The sequence below is a fragment of the Mytilus galloprovincialis genome, chromosome 14, assembly GCF_965363235.1.
Source record: "Mytilus galloprovincialis chromosome 14, xbMytGall1.hap1.1, whole genome shotgun sequence".
Lineage (NCBI taxonomy): Eukaryota > Metazoa > Mollusca > Bivalvia > Mytilida > Mytilidae > Mytilus > Mytilus galloprovincialis.
In genome coordinates this window covers 11222928-11243094 of record NC_134851.1, presented here as the reverse complement: position 1 = coordinate 11243094, position 20167 = coordinate 11222928, and the positions used below count along the sequence as shown (strand labels likewise).

Genomic DNA, 20167 nt, shown 5'->3' with positions numbered 1-20167 from the left:
GTTTTGATAAGATCTGTATTAGATATTTTTTTAATTATTTGTTATTGACTTTGAACTAACTGTTAGTAACTGCGAGTAACGTTATGTGTCTGTTGTTGTTGTGGGGTTGAATAAATCCGTGGCACGTCCAGGATGTGTTCTGTTAGTTGTTTTGTGCTTTCGATCAATCTGATGAGTTAAGCCCTTTTCAATGATTTTTTTTATAGTTTGTTCTTATGTTCTATGTACTAGTTCACCATGCACTGTCCCAGGTTATCAGGGAGTTCTTGAGGCAGCAAACTAGTTTAAATCCGCGTCATTCTAAATGTGCATGTAGCAAGTTAGTAGCCTGTATAAATCTGTATGCTTGCATTTATTGCTATATATCATAATATTTTTCCGCTGTTGTTGTACATAAGTCAGGCCGTTAGTTGTTTTAATTTGTCATTTGAGGCCTTTCATAGCTTGCTATATGTGGTTTGGGTTTTGCTCATTTTTGAAGACCGTACGTTAACTAATAGTTGTATAATTCTTGTGCATTTGTTCTCTGACCATGTGGAGACTTGTCTCATTGGCAATCATACCAAATCTTCCTATATTTATATATATAAATATACTAGTTAAGCATTTTTTGTAAGGGAAACCCCGAAAGATTACACGATTAAATAACTGGTGAAAAACTTCATTGATTGTAGAGTAAAATTATCTCAGTGAATTGAGATATGTCGATGTTAATCCAATTGCGTACCATATATCATTAATATAAGGGACCTATAATCATGATAATCATAAATTAAATCGTGCCAGTACCATAGAAGAAAAGTTCCAGTCGGTGAACAGTCCATTATGCGGACTGTGGCGACTGGGCAGGCGCGGATCCAGAGGGGGGTTCCGGGGGTTGGAACCCCCCTTTTTTTTGGACGATCAATGCATTTGAATGGGGACATTTAATTGGAACCCCCCCTTTTTGTCCTGGGTTAGGACCCCCCCCCCCTTTGTCCTGGGTTAGGAACCCCCCTTTTTAAAATGGTTGGAATGCGGCAAAGAAATGAGATGTTCTAATATTATTACACCTGCATACCAAGTATTAAGACTGAGCAGCTTTATATGGGTCCATCTTTGATTGACAGACATTCCATCACAAACTTCAACATAGAAAGTATATATAATATATAAGCAAAAGTTTCAAAGTCGACCATGCATTCATATAATATTCATAATATAGCTCATGCCAGTGGAGTGCATGCATATAGTGTTTATGCCTGTTTTATTTTGCTTTTATTTTTTGTGTGACTATATGATTTGTGCAATCTTATTATTAACTTGTGCTATGTTTTAAGTGTACTATATGCTTTTAACTTATATATGTCATTTATGGTATCTTACTATGCATTATATGTTTAAAATTGTGTTGTTTTTCATGACTTTTGTATGTGTGTATTGTATTGTGTATGTGTGTATTGTATTTTGTTATTAAGTCGATTTGAAAAGCTCACTAGAGCTTGTGTTATGTAGTTTATTGAATATCGACTCTAAATAAAACTTTGAATCTTGAATCTTGAATCACGGATATGAGTTTTGCTAATGCTAATACAACTGAGTGTTTTTGTTAATTAGTATCGTCCTGAATATCATGAAATATTGTCCATTGGACGTGAAGCAAACAACTTATATCCATACATTGTTTTTGATGTTTGGTCTATTATATCATAACGCAGGAAAACGAAACCATCCAAATTCATGTTTTCGGTATAAATCTTATGTCATTCTTGTGTTGGTTACAGTTTGACATTATTACATTGAAAAAAAAACAAAACAACAAAAATTAATTAAGTTAATTAATTAATTAAGTCTCATTGTATGTTATTAGAAAAAAATGAGTATGGTTAGATTATTAAATGCATGTAAACCTAATATTATATGTAAAACTGAAGTTTCTTTTCAATTTCCTTCATTCTTTTTAATGCATTAAATGTATGTGTATAGATAATCTGTCAAAGTTGTCCCATTTCTAGAACATGTACTATATTTTTCTATCTTTGAGTGGTTATTAGAAAATCCCAAAACCTTAGAACTTGTTGTTTTAGCATGTTATTATCTGCATGCCATAACAGATTGATAGCTTTATTTTGCCTTTTTATAACTGAGAAAAAAATCTCCACGGCTTAGATCATGCAGGACTGTATCCTACTGATGTAAAGTTTAAAAAAAATACAAATCATAATACTAAATTACATCTTTTCGCGCCTTTTGATAAAACTGTTGCATATAAATGTTTCACTCAATTGATGTGTTTACTTTGGCGTTGCTAATGATATAAGTGCGAGAACTATTAGACGGTGCATCATTGAACTGAATTGACCTGCGTAGGCGTAGGTGCAATAAAGTTGTCATTTCACTTATCAAGCTTTTAACCACATAACGGTAACCAACTCATCATGCATGCTGATTTTGAGCACGCGTCTAATCGTTGCAGTCCCTTTAACAAATACCGCTGTTATGAAAGACCTTTAATAGATACTTTCAGCTTCCTTTTTTTAATCATTAATTAAAATATTAATTCTTCCGACTTGGGTATCTTGTTATTTAAAAAGATGCCTTTGGTCTTTGTTTTAGATTGCATTTCTGTAATAAATAGGCTTTTACCGAAAAGCACTAAACTTAAATATTTTGATATACGTAATTCCAGAAACATCTCTTATTATCATATATATGGGATGTGATATGACTGTTGTTTCTCTACTATCTGATACTATCTAATATTTGAGACCATTCAGGTAAATGGCATTTTTTTCAATCAGATTATTAATCGGTTTTGTCTAAAACTACTACATATAAATTCAACATATAAAAATACAAATCATAATACTAAATTGCATCTTTTCGCACCGTTTGATAAAACTGTTGCATATAAATGTTTCACTCAATTGATGTATTTACTTTTGCGTTGCTAATGATATAAGTGCGAGAACTATTAGACGGTGCATCATTGAACTGAATTGACCTGCGTAGGCGTAGGTGCAATAAAGTTGTCATTTCACTTATCAAGCTTTTAACCACATAACGGTAACCAACTCATCATGCATGCTGATTTTGAGCACGCGTCTAATCGTTTCAGTCCCTTTAACAAATACCGCTGTTATGAAAGACCTTAAATAGATACTTTCAGCTTCCTTTTTTTAATCATTAATTAAAATATTAATTCTTCCGACTTGGGTATCTTGTTATTTAAAAAGATGCCTTTGGTTTTTGTTTTAGATTGCATTTCTGTAATAAATAGGATTTTACCGAAAAGCACTAAACTTAAATATTTTGATATACGTAATTCCAGAAACATCTCTTATTATCATATACATGTATATGGGATGTGATATGACTGTTGTTTCTCTACTATCTGATACTATCTAATATTTGAGACCATTCAGGTAAATGATATCAATTTACACTAGTACAAAAACTGTCTTTAATAAAAAAAAAAAAAAAAAAAAAAAAAAAAAAAAAAAACAACCTCTATAAAATTATCTAAATAATCGAGGTCCCGAATTTAAAGAAATTTAATTCCCGACATCCCGAAATTAGAAAAAAATAAATCTTGGATCCCGAAAGGGTCAATCCCGAAATCAGGCCCGAGCTTAAAAACACCCGATCCCGACGTCCCGAAAAAGTCCTGCCCCTCCCTCTGCCATGTAGTTATCAAAATTTTCGTGTTTATGCTGCATACATCAGATTTTTTTTTCTTTCTCGATACTCAATCAAACAACTCAGACTAAATGATCTTATTAAACATATTGCGGATAGCCATTTAATAAAAAAAGTATAGAAACTAACTAACTAATTTTATTCAGTATAAAACCCAGCACAAAAGGATCATCGCTGAAAAACATGAGCACATATCATACAAAAAATTATCAGTTTCCCTTTATGAGGGGGGATAGGAGGGGTCTTGATCCCGAAATCCCGGACTTGAAAAAAATCCCGAGGTCCCGAATTTAAATAAAGCAAATCCCGACATCCCGAAATCCGAAAAAAAAGGATTCCCGGATCCCGAAAGGGTCAATCCCGAAATCCCGAGTTTAAAAACACCCGATCCCGGAGTCCCGATAAAGGTCCTATTCCCCCTCCTTTATGATCCTGTGTGTATCCATACCAAAATTGTAAAAAAACAAAACACAGTTCTTTGATTTGCAAAGAACGACAATAAATTCTAGGTTATCATTATTTGAACTGAAGAAGGTTATAAAAAAAAAAAAAAAAAAAAAAACAACACTGTAAGTCAGAAAAATAGTCGTGAAACATTTTCTGATTAGCTGAAGGGTGGTTTGCATTCGACAATCCTCGGTAGAATCCGATACTCTAGCTCCTTCCTAGATGAGGGTACGGAATCGGCCGAGTTGAGACGAAGACAAGTTTTTAAGTTTTAGATCTAAGTAAATAAAAACATGACAATTGGCTTTACATATACAGTGCGTGCCTAGATCGTAAACGTCACACAAAGTGCTAATATATAGATACGATGAAATCTTAAAAACCTTTTTATTAGATGTTATGATGTAAAACGACAAATTCTATGCGTGGATTAAGTATGTAGACACTATGAACGTTTTATTCGATTTTAGTTAATGAAAACAGAGTCTCTGATGAAAAGAAGACAAAGTGTTTTAGCTTTTAGATCCTTAGTCTATATTGTGAAAAGCGAACTATTTTTAGATTTAAATGCTGCAAGCTTGTTATTATTTTTACCCGTGTGAATGTGAGTGAAGTAATTTATTTTACAACATTTATCTTTTACTATTTTACTACGTAAACATATATAACCCATTGGCGGATCCAGGGGGGCCTGGGGGCCCGCCCGCCTTTTGTGTTGGAAAAATTGGTTGCTTATATAAGGAATCACTGACGCATGACTGGAGCCCCCCTTAGGTCAGTCAACGGGCCCCCTTATGAAAAGTTCTGGATCCGCCACTGTAATCCCCCCTGTATATATGTCCGGTAACTAGCCTAACAATTTTTAACGCAACTAAGAATGCATACTACAAGCTATGTGACCTACCGAATTAGACTATTTACTGGATTTGTTATCTCATACGCAACACGACGGGTGCCAAATGTGGAGCAGGATCTGCTTACCCTTCCGGAGCACCTGAGATCACCCCTAGTTTTTGGTGGGGTTCGTGTTGTTTTTTCTTTAGTTTTCTATGTTGTGTCATGTATACTTTTGTTTGTCTGTTAGTATTTTTCATTTTTAGCCATGGCGTTGTCAGTTTGTTTTAGATTTATGAGTTTGACTGTCCCTTTGGTATCTTTCGTCCCTCTTCTATACGTCCTCAATCCTCAATCTTATGGCCTGTTGGCACGAATTGTCCCAATGTGCAGTTTTCCTCTCTGGTGCGTTTTCCTCGACGTATTTTCTCAAGTTCTCTGTGCTTTAAATTTGGTATGCGCTGGTTAAGATTGGGATTGAGGACTGAGATTGAGGAACAGCAGTATTAAATCTGCCCGTTCTGTGCAACTAGAAAGTGATCCTGTATATATTAGTGGAGGATATCATTATTCAATATATAGTGTACATATTATATTCCTACATTCATGGTGGTGGGTTTTGTTCTACACGCCGTAACGGTGTGGTTGTCCTACAAAGGATGTGAAAATTTGGAAGAAGAAGTTTCCCTTATCTCCCTTTAGAACTATTTATAGATGGCGCTGTATACAACATGGATGCTGTAACATTATCAATTTATGTTTTATGTTTACATCTTCATGGCACACATTTAGTAAAGTTGTTTGATTGCCAGGGGGATGTTACATCACATTTCAAAAGGTTAGGACTGAAATGTGGACAGAGACGAGATTTTACAGCCGAAATTCTGTCGGAAGGCAATTTATAATGGGTACAACTTCAAGTCAAATCGGCACCTGGTCAAATCGGCACCTTGTTAAATCGGAACTAGTCAAATCAGCACCTATTTAAAGTCAATTCGGCATCCTATAATATTTGATAAAATAAATATAAATAATTCTAAAAATGTATAAATTCATGATCTATTATGGGGGTTGGATTTTAGCTAGTCCAAATAATTATGACGTCTGGCAAGGCTATTTTAATTTTTTTTCTGGGACGCCATCCTACGACGTCATAACGCCGAAGCCATTTTTTACATCTGGAGTTTGAGAGCAAATTTTGGGGGGAACTTTGACACCTAATTTTAGGAAGTCGTCCCAGAAAAAAAATAAAATAGCCTTGCCAGACGTCATAATTATTTGGACTAGATTTTAGCATGCATTAAAACGCATCAAGCAGCTAGAATGAAAAAGTTTATTATCTAAAGTTTTCCCAACATTCTATGACTGACGTTTTGATAATTTTTCTTTTCAGGTAATTAATAACATAGTTACTTCAAAAACTTCATAAGAAACAACGAAGCCCTGCAATAATTAATGAAAAAATATTAACTACTTCCTGTAGGTCGTGACGTTTTCGCCTGGTTTTTGCATGCTGGGATTCAAAATACAATCATTAAAAGTCTTGGCTTTTAATCATATTTTAACGTAATTGTAAGCTCACCAATGACTTATGCTTTATCTAATAACTATCTGATAATAAGAAGATAAAACACACAGACGTGCAATTGTACACATTCATGAGATAAATTTTCTATGTAAAACGTATATATTTGAATTATTTTTGTAGACAACACAAAAAGTTATAAATTTATTTTTAATTAATGCATTTTCGGACTAATTAAGTGAATAAATTAACGTACAATAATCTGTTAAGACAATATGTTGGTGTACTCTTATTGATTGACCTTTTACTACCTCTGCTATGACTGTGTGTGTATTCACGGTTCTGTGGCAATACTCGTAGATGGCTTGTTGAAAGGTAAATTGTTATTTGCACTTCAGTATTTAACCACGCCTCTAGGGCACACCTTGCCAGGTGTGACTGTCTTTTCGGATCAGTGGATTATAAAACAAGGGAGCATTTAATACACACATTTAAAGTACATACTCAAGTTGGTGACGAATAAAAATAGATCGCCGTGGAATTATTTAATTATATTTGGTGCTATTATCATGATTATTTATTTGAATTCAAATAAGTTAATTTACTAAGAAATAAACAATTTTTGGTTAAAGACGGGAAACCTAATTCATGTGTCAGAATGAAATGATATACACCGCTTGTCCTTGATTTATGTCTCATAAAAAAGGGGAACTTAGAAATTAGAAATAGCTTAACCAAAGCATTTTGATTGTCTTAATTAGGCAAAAAAATGTATGAGTAAGACTTTTGAAAGCCATGTATTAATTAATATCTGAAACTATCTGAAGATAACTCTACCGAAGCGGAATATAATATGTACGAATACTTTTGTTTTCACATCTTTTCACATTTATGATTAATTATTGTTATCCATTGTTCATTTAATTACTTAATTAGTACCTATATGTCTACTGCTTGGCATTAAATCTCTGTGTGGAAGGAAGGGATTATTACATATAGATTATATTATTTGGATGAGGATTTGAGCTAGCCTATAAAAACACATTAATTAGTTAAGATACATTCAAGACCAAAGGATATTAACTTTGATGATTCAATTAACTTTTACTTAAAAACAACAGACAACGAATTTAATGTCATCTTTCCCTATTTTTGAATGTAATTATAAGTCTGTTCAACTGGCAAGAATACCCCTAAAGCGGACAAGCAGTTTATTCTTTAAGTTGCTGTCATTGAATATCAAGAAAGAAAATAAATCCCGAAATTGATTTGAAACTGTACGTAATACTTAATAGTTTTCCTAGAAAATATTCACATCCCTTGGGGATTATCAGTGTACCTCCAGTTGCATATATATATTACATGAATGTCGGAACAATTGTGATGATGACGAATTTCTTCCTTTATTCGAGAACAATCTATTTGATATATAAATCTGTGATTTTACTATGTTCATAACTTTGATGAACCAAAGCAAGTTATATATCGACCTGTATTTAAATCAAATTGGTTCTCTTCTTCTTCTTCTTCTTTTGGTATACAAAAGTCTATCGAATTCGTTGATTACATACCGTTGGCATACGTTGACTAGTCTATTTACAAAACTTTTACCCAAATTTACACAAAATGTATGTTCCTTTCTTATGTTCAATGTATACATGTACAGGGCTCACACTACTTCAGAATTATAGGGAGAAGTGACTTCTCTTTTTGAAACTGATAGGGAGAAGTGGTGAGATTTGAAAGAGAAGTGCTCATTCGCGCGGGTGCGCTACAATGTTTGGATTTTACAATAGTATAAAGGGCCATATGTAAATAATGTTCTTTTTATGTTGTTCAATTCATATGAGTAAAAAATTACAATTAAAGTAACATTTGAAATTAAAAGTTGTTTAAGTTTTTACTAAGGTTCTTGTGAGAAACTACCAACTAAATATCTAGCACTAAAAAAAAAAAAATTATTTAAAAAAATGTAAAGAAATTATATCAATTACAATTTAATTAAAAATTATCTTGTGTATGAAATTCAGTGTTTCTCATAAAAAAAATATAAAAGTTATTAAGCTGGGCCATAATATATTTTTATTAGTATAATAGTCTCAGAGTTAAGCAACTTTAATCAATAGTTTGAAACATTCATAAAAAATATAGGGAATTATATACACCAATCAATTAGATGTAACCAAAAGTCTCTTAATGCGTGTGGGATGCGTAATTTTCCCCTTTGGGATCAATATTCTTCTGTCAGCTGTTCCATCCGTGCGTCCGTAGTAATTATTGTAAAAGTACGGATTTCGGTCATAGCTGGTCCGGTTCAGATCCGTAGTTTAGAAATCGGTCAATGGCGGACGAATGCAAGAAAATTTACAAAAATAAACGATGTTTGACAAGTTATTTGGAAAGGAACATGACGGTTTTAATGCAATAAATGGATTAAACATTTACTGGAGGCAACTTTTATCACGTTTAAATGAAGTAACAAACTTATTTTGCCGCCGAAATTTAGGTTGATGTACGTTTTCGAGTAACAAGCACCGGAACTTGCGAAAATGCACGAAGTGATAAAAAGTTGTATTTTTATCAAATAACCTGATGCACACTGCGAAGACAATGCTTCAACCTCTTTTCTAAAGATAATGAATAGTTTATGTCTGATGAATTTCTTTAATTATCAGTAAAAAATTGATGTTTCATCAACTTGGTAAAAATTGAAAATGTCCGATGACGGAAGCGACTGAAAGCGACTTTCGTCAAGAACAAGGCGACTTGTTTTCGCTTTTGGGGGTCGGGAAAAGCGAAGTGACGGTCGGGAGGGCGACTTCTTCGCCCAAGTCGCCTGGTAGCGTGAGCCCTGCATGTATATATTTTAAATTACGCTATAGTTCCGTAACTTTCTATCCAGGCGTATAAACGAATCGACAACAAGTGCGTACATTTTTTAAATCAATATCTGGTATGTTCCAATCTGTCCTTTACTATTGACGAGTATATATTACATTTTTCCAAATAAACCCTTGGAAAAAATATGTAAATAGATTTCTACTTTCTTCAAATCTTTGTGGTTTATAGACATATCATGATTTTTTAATCGGAGAAGATGACAAAATAGCGGAATGCAGACAATTGATACTCAAAATTTAAAATCAATGGTGATCTCTTATCTAGCGGAATAAAACTTTAATATCTATAAATTTGAGCATTTTTATACAGAATGGACATAATATCAATTTTTGATTTTTTTGCGAAGTTTCCCTTTAAACCAACAATCCTGCAAAATGTTCAACTGGTTAAAAAATGTATAAAAAATATCCATTACCTCTTATACATAATTAAAAATACACATTTAGTTTATATGAGAGAAAAAAATATTTACATCAACCCCCAAAAAATGTGAATAAAATTAAGTGAATATCTCTAGACAACCTCTTCCTTAATTAACTCTTCTTGCGTAAATACTGAAAAATTTCTGGACAACCCATTCCTTATTATACCCCCGCTTTAAAAAAGGGGGGGTATACTGTTTTACCTCTGTCTGTCCTTCCGTCAGTCCCATGAATATTTTCGTCGCATTTATTGAAATCTGCGTTTTGTATTACGAAAATCTTAGATTGAAACCATTTTTCTCTTAAAAAAAGGTTTGTTGGTTTATTTTTACAACTTTCCAAAATATACTTTCTGTCTCTTCCGGTACTACTTTTCTATTGAGAGCGAACAATTTGATTTTGAGCTTAATACATTTTATGCTTCTTCATAAAGTGATCATAATTGGCTTTAGTTTCATGAGTTTACGTTTAATCCATTTAATCCATTAAAAGCATCATTAATTCCCAATCTCTTGTTTATTGTTGGACTCATTTTTGTTAAAAAAAAATTTGGCTGCCATTGCACACTACGGTTCGGAACCGTACCAGATATGACAAAAATCTGCATTTTCACGATAGAGAACTACGCATAAAAAGACTATTTTTCTGAAAACTTTGTCAAAAATATATATATCATTTTGATGTAAAGATTAGAAACAACTGGAACTAAATCATTGGCCCAATTGGGTACCTTGAAACAATGAATTTCATAGACATGATGAAGAAAAAAGTTTTTAAATTGAGATTTTTTTGCTATTTATAACACTTTCTTTAAAAAATTTACTCTTTTGATATAAAATAAAAAGGTTCCTTTTTTGTACTAGATATTTATATGTTTATCATTGTATATATATACAAGTTGCACTATGATAAATCATTCATTCATTTTACTTTCATCATGTTCATGACTTATAGTAACTGAAACCACATATATATATTTTTATTTGGCACAAAAGGCAAAAAATAATTCTGTAACTATAAATGAATAAATAAAACAAACTGAAACAACTGTATTCATGGTATTAGTGATTAGTCTAATTGTATTCTCAGTAATGAATTGAACAATATAAACATATACATACATGTATAACATAAAGGAAATCAATGGAAATAGAGCATCGCTGAGACGCGACAAATGACACAGTTAATTTTTTTTTACGCCAAATGGGATGCTATCTTCTGGGGATAACACTGCACTTGTAAGAAAGGGACTTCAGGATCAGCCTTTCTGAGATCCATAAATAATTGTACTACAAATGTAGCTATTTCTTCATAATATAATAGTGAAAAAAAAACTATTATTAATGTTGTTTTAATCATAAATATGAATCCAGCTGTTCACAATCTTTTTACCGATTTACTCCTATCACAATTTTATAGTATTGAACACAATCATGACAATATACATGTATACACATAGACATACATGTTCATGTATGTAGTATATATGCACATGGGTAAAACATTTTTTGATGAACTGAACATGATAGATATATTTTTTTTTAATTTCTACTTCAGGTGGAAAATATTAGCTGCAGTTTATCATTGTTTATTATGATTTTCAAATGTTTGCATAACATGGACAGCTTATGACATATGATTTTTTTCTTCAATTTGCACAGGATTATGTATAGTCTGCTACAACATATACAAGAGATGCAGTCAAAAGAATGCTACATGTATGACTGAGGAAGAGAATTTACCAGCTCAGCTACAAGTACCACCGGAGCCATTAATAGATGTATGTACATGTACAAACAAAACTTTTAAAAAAAATGTTCTTAGTTCATGTAGCTATAAACATGTACATGTAATGTATACTTTATACATGTACATGTAGTTCATTATGATTGTCTAGTCCAGTACATGTAAGTCATGAAAAAAATCTAATATATCAAAAATGTAAAGTTCTTACATTTTTATGGTTTACTACCTACGATAGTAGAGGGGCATAATGTTTTCTGGTCTGTGCGTCTGTCCTTCCGACCGTCCGTCCTTCCGTCTGTCTGTCTGTTCGTTCAGGTTAAAGTTTTTGGTCAAGGTAGTTTTTGATGAAGTTGAAGTCCAATCAACTTCAAACTTAGTACACATGTTCCCTATGATATGATCTTTCTAATTTAATTGCCAAATTAGAGTTTTGACCCCAATTTCATGGTCTACTGAACATAGAAAATGATAATGCGAGTGGGGCATCCGTGTACTATGGACAAAATGATGGACACATTCTTGTTAATACTTTGCATGCTTTGATTAAATATTCATGTTTTAATTTGTCAATGATCTGGAAATGATCAAAAATTAAAAAAAAAAAGTAACCTTGATTGGCATAAATGAAAACTTGGCCGAAAAGGACTTAAAATGAAATTGAAAAAAAAATAATATGTAATGATCTGCCCGAAAAGCATGAAAAGGACTTCAAATGATTTTTAAATTTTTTTTTTATGTAATGATCTGTAAAAAGAACTGTGTTAACTCTAAAAGTAGGAGCTATATTGTGTCACTCCATTTGTCCTTGGCCAGTTGGTCCTAAAAAATTCAGTGACTCAATTTCAGTCACATGTTTCTCTGAAACTACTTCTTATACTGACTATTTTATGTATGAGCTTCACAGTGATAACTTGTAATATTTGAGCACTTTTCAGATCTATCAAACACCTACACAATGTACATGTACTGCCTGTAAGCAGAAAATTGGAACTACAAGGGGGATAATTGGTATTTGTAATATGACATTGCATGCCTTCTTGTTAAAATTTCATAATTTTTGCAGGAAAATCAATTTGATCCAGAGAGTCATTACAATACTAGGAAAAGAAAATATGTTTATGCATCTCAAACCAGTGATAAGGTAATTATGGACAATGATGGATAATAACTTCAACTGCTTTGTGAGCTCTTGTTGGATGAGTAGCAGCTGGCATTTTTACATCTGCTGTTCTTCAAATTACATCTTTCAATCTTCTCCTCTCAAACTGAATAGCCAATAAGAAGTACATATATATTGAAGTACAAGTAATTCATGATAAAAAAAATCTTTAAAACTTTATCCTCTGAATTTCTGAGCCAATCAGGACAACACTTGTGAAATGGTCCATAGATGATCCTCTTTGAAAACTAATGTACATGAGGTGACCATTTGGATTCCTGTAATGTATTTGAATTTTGAAAATTTGGCCTTACTTTTAAATTGGTCCACATTGAGCATGTTGAGGTCCAAAGGATCCCAAATTAATCTGTGTGATTACACCACAAACTAATTATTCTGGTACTACGATATGCTTATACTAACTGCATTAAGATTTTTTATTTTTGAACCAATTTAAATTAATCCATATTAAAGTCCAAAAAGTCCAATATTATAAAAAAAAGAAGATGTGGTATGATTGCCAATGAGACAACTCTCCACAAGCAATGACGACAAAGAAATTAATAATAATTGCCTTTAGATTAGTTCACATTTAGATCCAAAGGGTCCAAAATTAAACTTTGTTTGATTTTAATAAGAAGAAAAAAATGAAATTTGTATCCATATTTTAGTGTTTGTGTCCAGTTTTCAAATTTTCTTAAATTTCAGAGACCAATTAAATTTCGTTCGATTTCAATAAAAATTAATCATATTGGCTATATTTAGATTTTGATTTTGAGCCTTTGTATCAAATTGGTCCAAATTTATGTTCAAATTAAGCTTTGTTTGATTTTATCAAAAATTTAATTCTTGGGGTTTCTGATATGCTGAATCTAACCATGTGTATCTAGATTTAGAATATTGGGTAATACAGAAGGTAATGTAGTGTCATACATGTCATATATTAAGTTCTTTGATCAAATTCTTTAAGTCAGGAACTTTTGATGTGTCAAATATTTAATCACAATCCAATTTTAATATAATTTTATATAATTTAAATTTTTATAAAATTATTGTTGATTAGAAATTTAGGATAGATACAGTAAGTCTCACAGCCATCCAATATCATGAATATGATGACAATTAGCATGTTCATGTAGCCTAAGATAATACCTTAATATTGGTTTATTTGAGAAATTTAAAACATAGAGTTTTATATACCTTCAATACTTGCAAACACCATGAACATTATAGGATTAAACACATTTTTCTAGAGGTTATTGCTGTAATGGCTGTGTAAACCGGGGCGATTAACTCACAAACTAAATATTCAGATTTGTATATATATGTCAAGTTTGTGAGCAGGGTTTCCCCTGGGTCAATCATTAATTTTGCCACCTCTTTCGCCAGAACAATATATTTTTCGCCACTTTATTATTTTATTCGCCAAGTATCATAAATATACTGTTTGTTTGAAATTTCCCTTCTTTCTATCTTCCCCCCCTCCCCCAACCAAAATGAGTTTGCCCTATTGTTGTCTATGATTATTCTCAAACTCATCTTTTAGTTTACATTGTAAATTGTAATGAAGAAACACTAAACACTACTTTTTATACGATGGCAAAAATTGAAAATTTTTTGGTCGTTTATTGGTATCACGTTGGGGTCAGCGTCGTTGTCGTCGTCCGAATACTTTTGGTTTTCGCACTAAAACTTTAGTTTAAGTAAATAGAAATCTTTGAAATTCAAACACAAGGTTTATGACCATAAAAGGAAGGTGGGATTGATTTTGAAAGTTTTGGTCCCATCAGTTTAGGAATTAGGGGCCAAAAAGGGCCCAAATAAGCATTTTCTAGGTTTTCGCACTATAACTTTAGTTTAAGTGAATAGAAATCAATGATATTTTGACACAAAGTTTATGACCACAAAAGGAAGGTTGGGATTGATTTTGGGTGTTTTGGTTCCAACTGTAAGGAATTAGGGTAAAAAAAGGGGCCCAAATAAGCATTATTCTTGGTTTTTGCACAATAACTTTAGTATAAGTAAATAGAAATCATTGAAATTTAAACACACGGTTTATCAACACAAAAGGAAGGTTGGGATTGATTTTGGGAGTTGAGATCCCAACAGTTTAGGTATTAGGGGCCAAAAAGGGGCCCAAATAAGCATTTTTCTTGGTTTTCGTACCATAACTTTAGTATAAGTCAATAGAAATTTATGAAATTTAAACACAAGGTTTATGACCATGAAAGGAAGGTTGGGATTGAGTTTTGGTCCCAACAGTTCAGGAATAAGGGGTCCAAAGGGTCCAAAATTAAACTTTGTTTGATTTCATCAAAAATTGAATAATTGGGGTTCTTTGATATGCCGAATCTACAAAAAATGTTACTGTGTATGTAGATTCTTAATTTTTGGTCCCGTGTTCAAATTGGTCTACATTAAGGTCCAAAGGGTCAAAAATTAAACTTAGTTTGATTTTAACAAAAATTGAATCCTTGGGGTTCTAGGTGTAATACCACCAAATCATGGTACGTCACATCCGGTTGTATACGAAAGTAGGTCTAAAAAAATATTCCCTTGAATTTGACAGTTGTAGGTAATTAATCCTACATTTTATTACAGTAAAAACATTTCTGTGTCATAAACATATGTCTTGGGTATTTCAAAACACCATTATTTTTTATTTTGGATTTCTATAGAAAATTTTGTAATCTTGAGGTTACATGGTGACTAAACCTTGTACACAGATAAAATAAGGGGAGACATTTGATTGATTAACTTCCAATGATGGTTATTTTCTTATATGTAATTAAATGTTATATGAATTTTTTTCTATAGTACTGGACAGGATAAAACTTTACTCATGCCAAGTATTTCTTTATCTGAAACAAAGATAAATTCTGCACATTTTTTTGAAAAGTGCAAATTTAACAAAGACTAATAGGGGAAAATCAATGGTGGTATTACACCTTGATATGCTGAATCTAAAAATGTACTTAGATTTTTGATTATTGGCCCTGTTTTCAAGTTGGTCCAAATCAGGGTCCAAAATTAAACTTTGTTTGATTTTAACAAAAATTGAATTCTTGGGCTTCTTTGATATGCTGAATCTAAACATGTACTTAGATTTTTTATTATGGGCCCAGTTTTCTAGTTGGTCCAAATCAGGATCCAAAATTATTATATTAAGTATTGTGCAATAGCAAGAAATTTTCAATTGCACGTACAGTATTCAGCAATAGCAAGAAATCTTCAATTGCACAGTATTGTGCAATAGCAAGTATTTTCAATTGCACAGTATTGCGCAATAGCAAGAAATATCTAATTGCACAATATTGCGCAATAGCAAGAAATTTTCAATTGGAGTTATCTTTCTTTGTCCAGAATAGTAGTTGAATCAACTTAAATCATTGTTTTATACAATATACAATGTATATTCACTTTTACTACCAACTGATAAATTAAAACAATCTTTACCATTCAGTGATAACAAGCACTTTTTTTACATTTTAATATTTTATGATGTATTTAAATGAGTAGTTATTGTTGCAAACTCCATTAGAAATTTGAATTGAGATCAGTTTTGGAATAAGGGAAAGGGAGATGTGAAAAAAAAATTGGGGGGGAAGGGGGGGGGTCAATTTTTCTCATTTCAGATTTCATGAATAAAAAGAAAATTTCTTCAAACATATTTTTGAGAGGATTTATATTCAACAGCATAGTGAATTGCTCAAAGGCAAAAAACAAATTTTAAGTTTATTAGACCACATTCATTCTGTGTCAGAAACCTATGCTGTGTCAACTATTTAATCACAATCCAAATTTAGAGCTGAATCCAGCTTGAATGTTGTGTCCATACTTGCCCCAACCGTTCAGGGTTCAACCTCTGCGGTCATATAAAGCTGCGCCATGCAGAGCATCTGGTTTAAAATAAGCTCTTTGCTTTTTTAGCTTATAGGGAAGGGGGGGGGTCCATTATATTTGGAACAACTTACCTTAAAGAGGGGTCCACTTACTTTCACTTTTAAAGAAGAGATACAAGTTCAGGAAGAAAATAAATTCCTGGACATGTCTGACCTTATAATTGCAGATAGATGTAAAGCTCTTTAGGAAAGGTTTCTTATTTTTTTTAAACAAAACAAATTTTGTATCACTTTAAATGGATCCCTCATTACATTTGTAGTAAAAAAAAAAAATACATTGAAGGGTTAACATGCATTTGAGTTGTTGATCTCAACCTGTTGAATATATTCCTTCATCCGGACAGTTTTCTATTCCAAACCAATGATATGAAAAAGTTGACGTAAAAATATGAAAAAGTTGAGACGTAAAAACTATCCTTGAAACACATGCATCGCCAAAACGACTTTAATGAAAAAAAACCATTTCAAATCAATTATCTATATCAAAGCCAAAAGTTGGCTTTAAACACGTGCGACGCAAAGTGGTAAAATCCTTTATGTGACATGTGACATATATGTCATTTAATCATATCATTTTGTCAAACAATACAATTAACACCTTCATCGATTAGTTCTTTGTTGCTTATAGCTATTTTAAAAGGTGGTACCCAACACTTTCACTAAAATTAATTTGGCTCGTTTAATTTTCATAAAATTTTGTCAAGTATGTACTTTGACCCTTTAACAAAAATATAAAAATTTCAAAAATTTTGAACCAACTGTTTTGTCAGAAGAATTACACTGGTTATTTAGCAGTTTGACAAACACCAATTTTGATCATTGAGAAGCTAAATATTCCTTTTACAACACAACGTAATTAAAACATTTAGATGACTTTACAGAGTTATCTCCCTGTTGTGTTAGGTACCATCTTAAATGCAATCACCTGATTATTGATTTTTTGTCAAAATTTTAACAAGCTTAAGGTCAATTCAGAGTATTGTCTGATCAGGTAAAGTCTGAGAAACTCAAAACAAACCAAATAAACAAGATTAAATTCTTTTGCAAATGATAGAATTTATTCACCACAATTATTATTTTTTCAAAATACGAAAATGGCAACTGCCAGCGTAAACCCTGTTTGTGAGTAAGAGACCCAGTTTACACATCAATAACCTCTAGAAAAAATGTGTTTAATCCTTATAATTCTTCAGGCAATCAGAAGCGATTATTAATTAACATCATTTAATTGATGACTACTATATTTACCACCAAAAGCACAATGGAATATTGTAACTAAGGAGTATGCCACCATCTTTACTTTCTAAAAACCATAAATGTCCGATAAATGCAACAGGATTTAAAAAGAAATAGCACTTACCTCAAAAACTTCATTTTAACTAGATATAAACTGAATTTGAAGTGTACAAGTAACGAAATAATCTTCCCTTTGAAAGTTTTCTATCGTATGACATTGTGTTTTGCCTAAATTGCCATGACGTAAATTCACCAAATCATTCATGAAATTTCCCGGAATTGTGTATGAATCTTAATTTTATACAGTTATACATTTTTAAATAAAATTGAGAATGGAAATGGGATATGTGTCAAAGAGACCACAACAAGTAAAAACAACAGCAGAAGGTCACCAACAGGTCTTCAATGTAGCGAGAAATTCCCGCACCCGGAGGCGTCGTTCAGAGTGCCCCTAAACAAATATATACTAGTGCAGTGATAATGAACGCCATACTAATTTCCAAATTGTACACAAGAAACTAAAATTAAAATAATACAAGACTAACAAAGGCCAGAGGCTCCTGACTTGGGACAGGCGCAAAAATGCAGGCGTTTTTGCGCCTGTCCCAAGTCAGGAGCCTCTTGCTTTTGTTAGTCTTGTATTATTTTAATTTTCTCAACCCACCCCTATACCTCTAGCCAATATAGAAAAGTAAACGCATAACAATACACACATTAAAATTCAGTTCAAGAGAAGTCTGAGTCTGATGTCAGAAGAAAAACCAAAGAAAATTAAAACAATTGAAAGTCTTTCCACAACAAAGAAATTTTGATAAGAAGATAGTTTCTTCATACTGATGCAATTAATAATGGTTTAATTATATTTTTGAGAGATATAAGGGAGATAATATGCTACTTCCGGTGAAATGAATGTCACTTCCGGTCTCATATGAGAGCTTTTTTCACACTGATTCCAAAAATATATAGTTTCTATATACTATTGTATGTAGAATGGGAGATAATTAGCCACTTCCGGTTTGTTGGAAGTCATTTTTAGTCGTCAGTAATCAGTTTATGTATCTATATGACGAAATATATGGATTCTGAGTACTTTTATATGTAAAAATTGCAAAAAAAGCTACTTCCGGTTTTCCCAAGGTCACTTCCGGTAGTCATTTTTCAAGGTCATTTGTCATTTAACCTTTTGTACAAGGTCAAATGCCTTTATAATGAACTTAGTTGAAGTTATAATGAAATAACGTCATATCAAGACATTTCAGGGGCACCAACTCCTATAAGATGCCATTCAATTGTATAAGTCTAAATGTAGCATATCTTCATTACAATAAAGCAGACATTTTGCACTTGTTCTTTTATATGTATCTTTCAAAGTGTCAGAGAAAATGCAAAAACAAGCAAAAGTCACAAATGAGAACTTGACCTTGACCTTTGACCTTGACCTCAATTTCTAAGTTAGTACCTAGGGGACTCATATAAAAACATTCCGTACGGTTAATGGTTTATAAGTTAAAAATACATTCCGACAAATTTATTTTGTAAAGGTAGATAACTCCTATAAAATTTCATCAAATTGCTTTGATCCAAATTAGCCAAATATTCCTAAGGATGTAACGAACAATTAAGAAAAAGAATTTTGTAGATATCTTTTTTTGTTACGAAGGAGATGTACACAAATGATAAACAGTGAATAGGGAGATAACTCTTACAAAGAAAATTGTTCGTCTTAGCAGGGTGAGATTTAAAGCCGTATAAACTATACGATACAATATACAAAATATCTAAGCGACATATTGTGAAACAAAAATTTTAGAATGTGGCGGAAAAAAAAAAAATAATAATAATCAGAACAAATACAATTAAAAACCAATTGTTCAGAGAACAATTGAAAGTCTTTCCACACCAAAGAAATTTTGATAAGAAGATAGTTTCTTCATACTGATGAGATAAATAATGGTTTAATTATGTTTTTGAGTGATAAAAGGGAGATAATATGCTACTTCCGGTGAAATAAATGTCACTTCCGGTCTCATATGATAGCCTATTTCACACTGATTCCAAAAATATATAATTTCTATATACTATTGTATGTAGAAGGGGAAATAATTGGCCACTTCCGGTTTGTTGGAAGTCATGTTTAGTCTCCAGTAATCAGTTTATGTATCTATATGACAAAATATATTGATTCTGGGTACTTTGAGATGAAAAAATTGCAAAAAGGCTACTTCCGGTTTTCTCAAGGTCACTTCTGGTAGTCATTTTTCAAGGTCATTTGTCACCTAATCTTTTGTACAAGGTCAAATGCCTTTATAATGAACTT

At 32.1% G+C, this 20167-nt stretch overlaps 2 protein-coding genes across 6 annotated transcripts in view; both read left to right on the top strand.

Annotated features, from left to right (window-relative positions):
- LOC143059674 (uncharacterized) overlaps window positions 1-20167 on the top strand; it is a 211218-nt gene that overhangs the window by 35517 nt on the left and 155534 nt on the right. The gene's annotated exons all lie outside the window — the stretch shown is intronic.
- Window positions 5683-20167, top strand: part of LOC143059487 (fibroblast growth factor receptor 2-like) — a 46417-nt gene continuing 31932 nt past the window's right edge. For 2 of the 4 annotated variants that reach the window (XM_076232994.1, XM_076232991.1), the window contains exons 1-3: window positions 5683-5797; window positions 11469-11587; window positions 12617-12694. The gene's annotated coding sequence lies outside the window, so the exon portion shown is untranslated. Of the gene's footprint in view, window positions 5868-6581; window positions 6860-11468; window positions 11588-12616; window positions 12695-20167 lie in introns of those variants that run through there. The other 2 variants (XM_076232992.1, XM_076232993.1) reach the window with 2 other exon arrangements.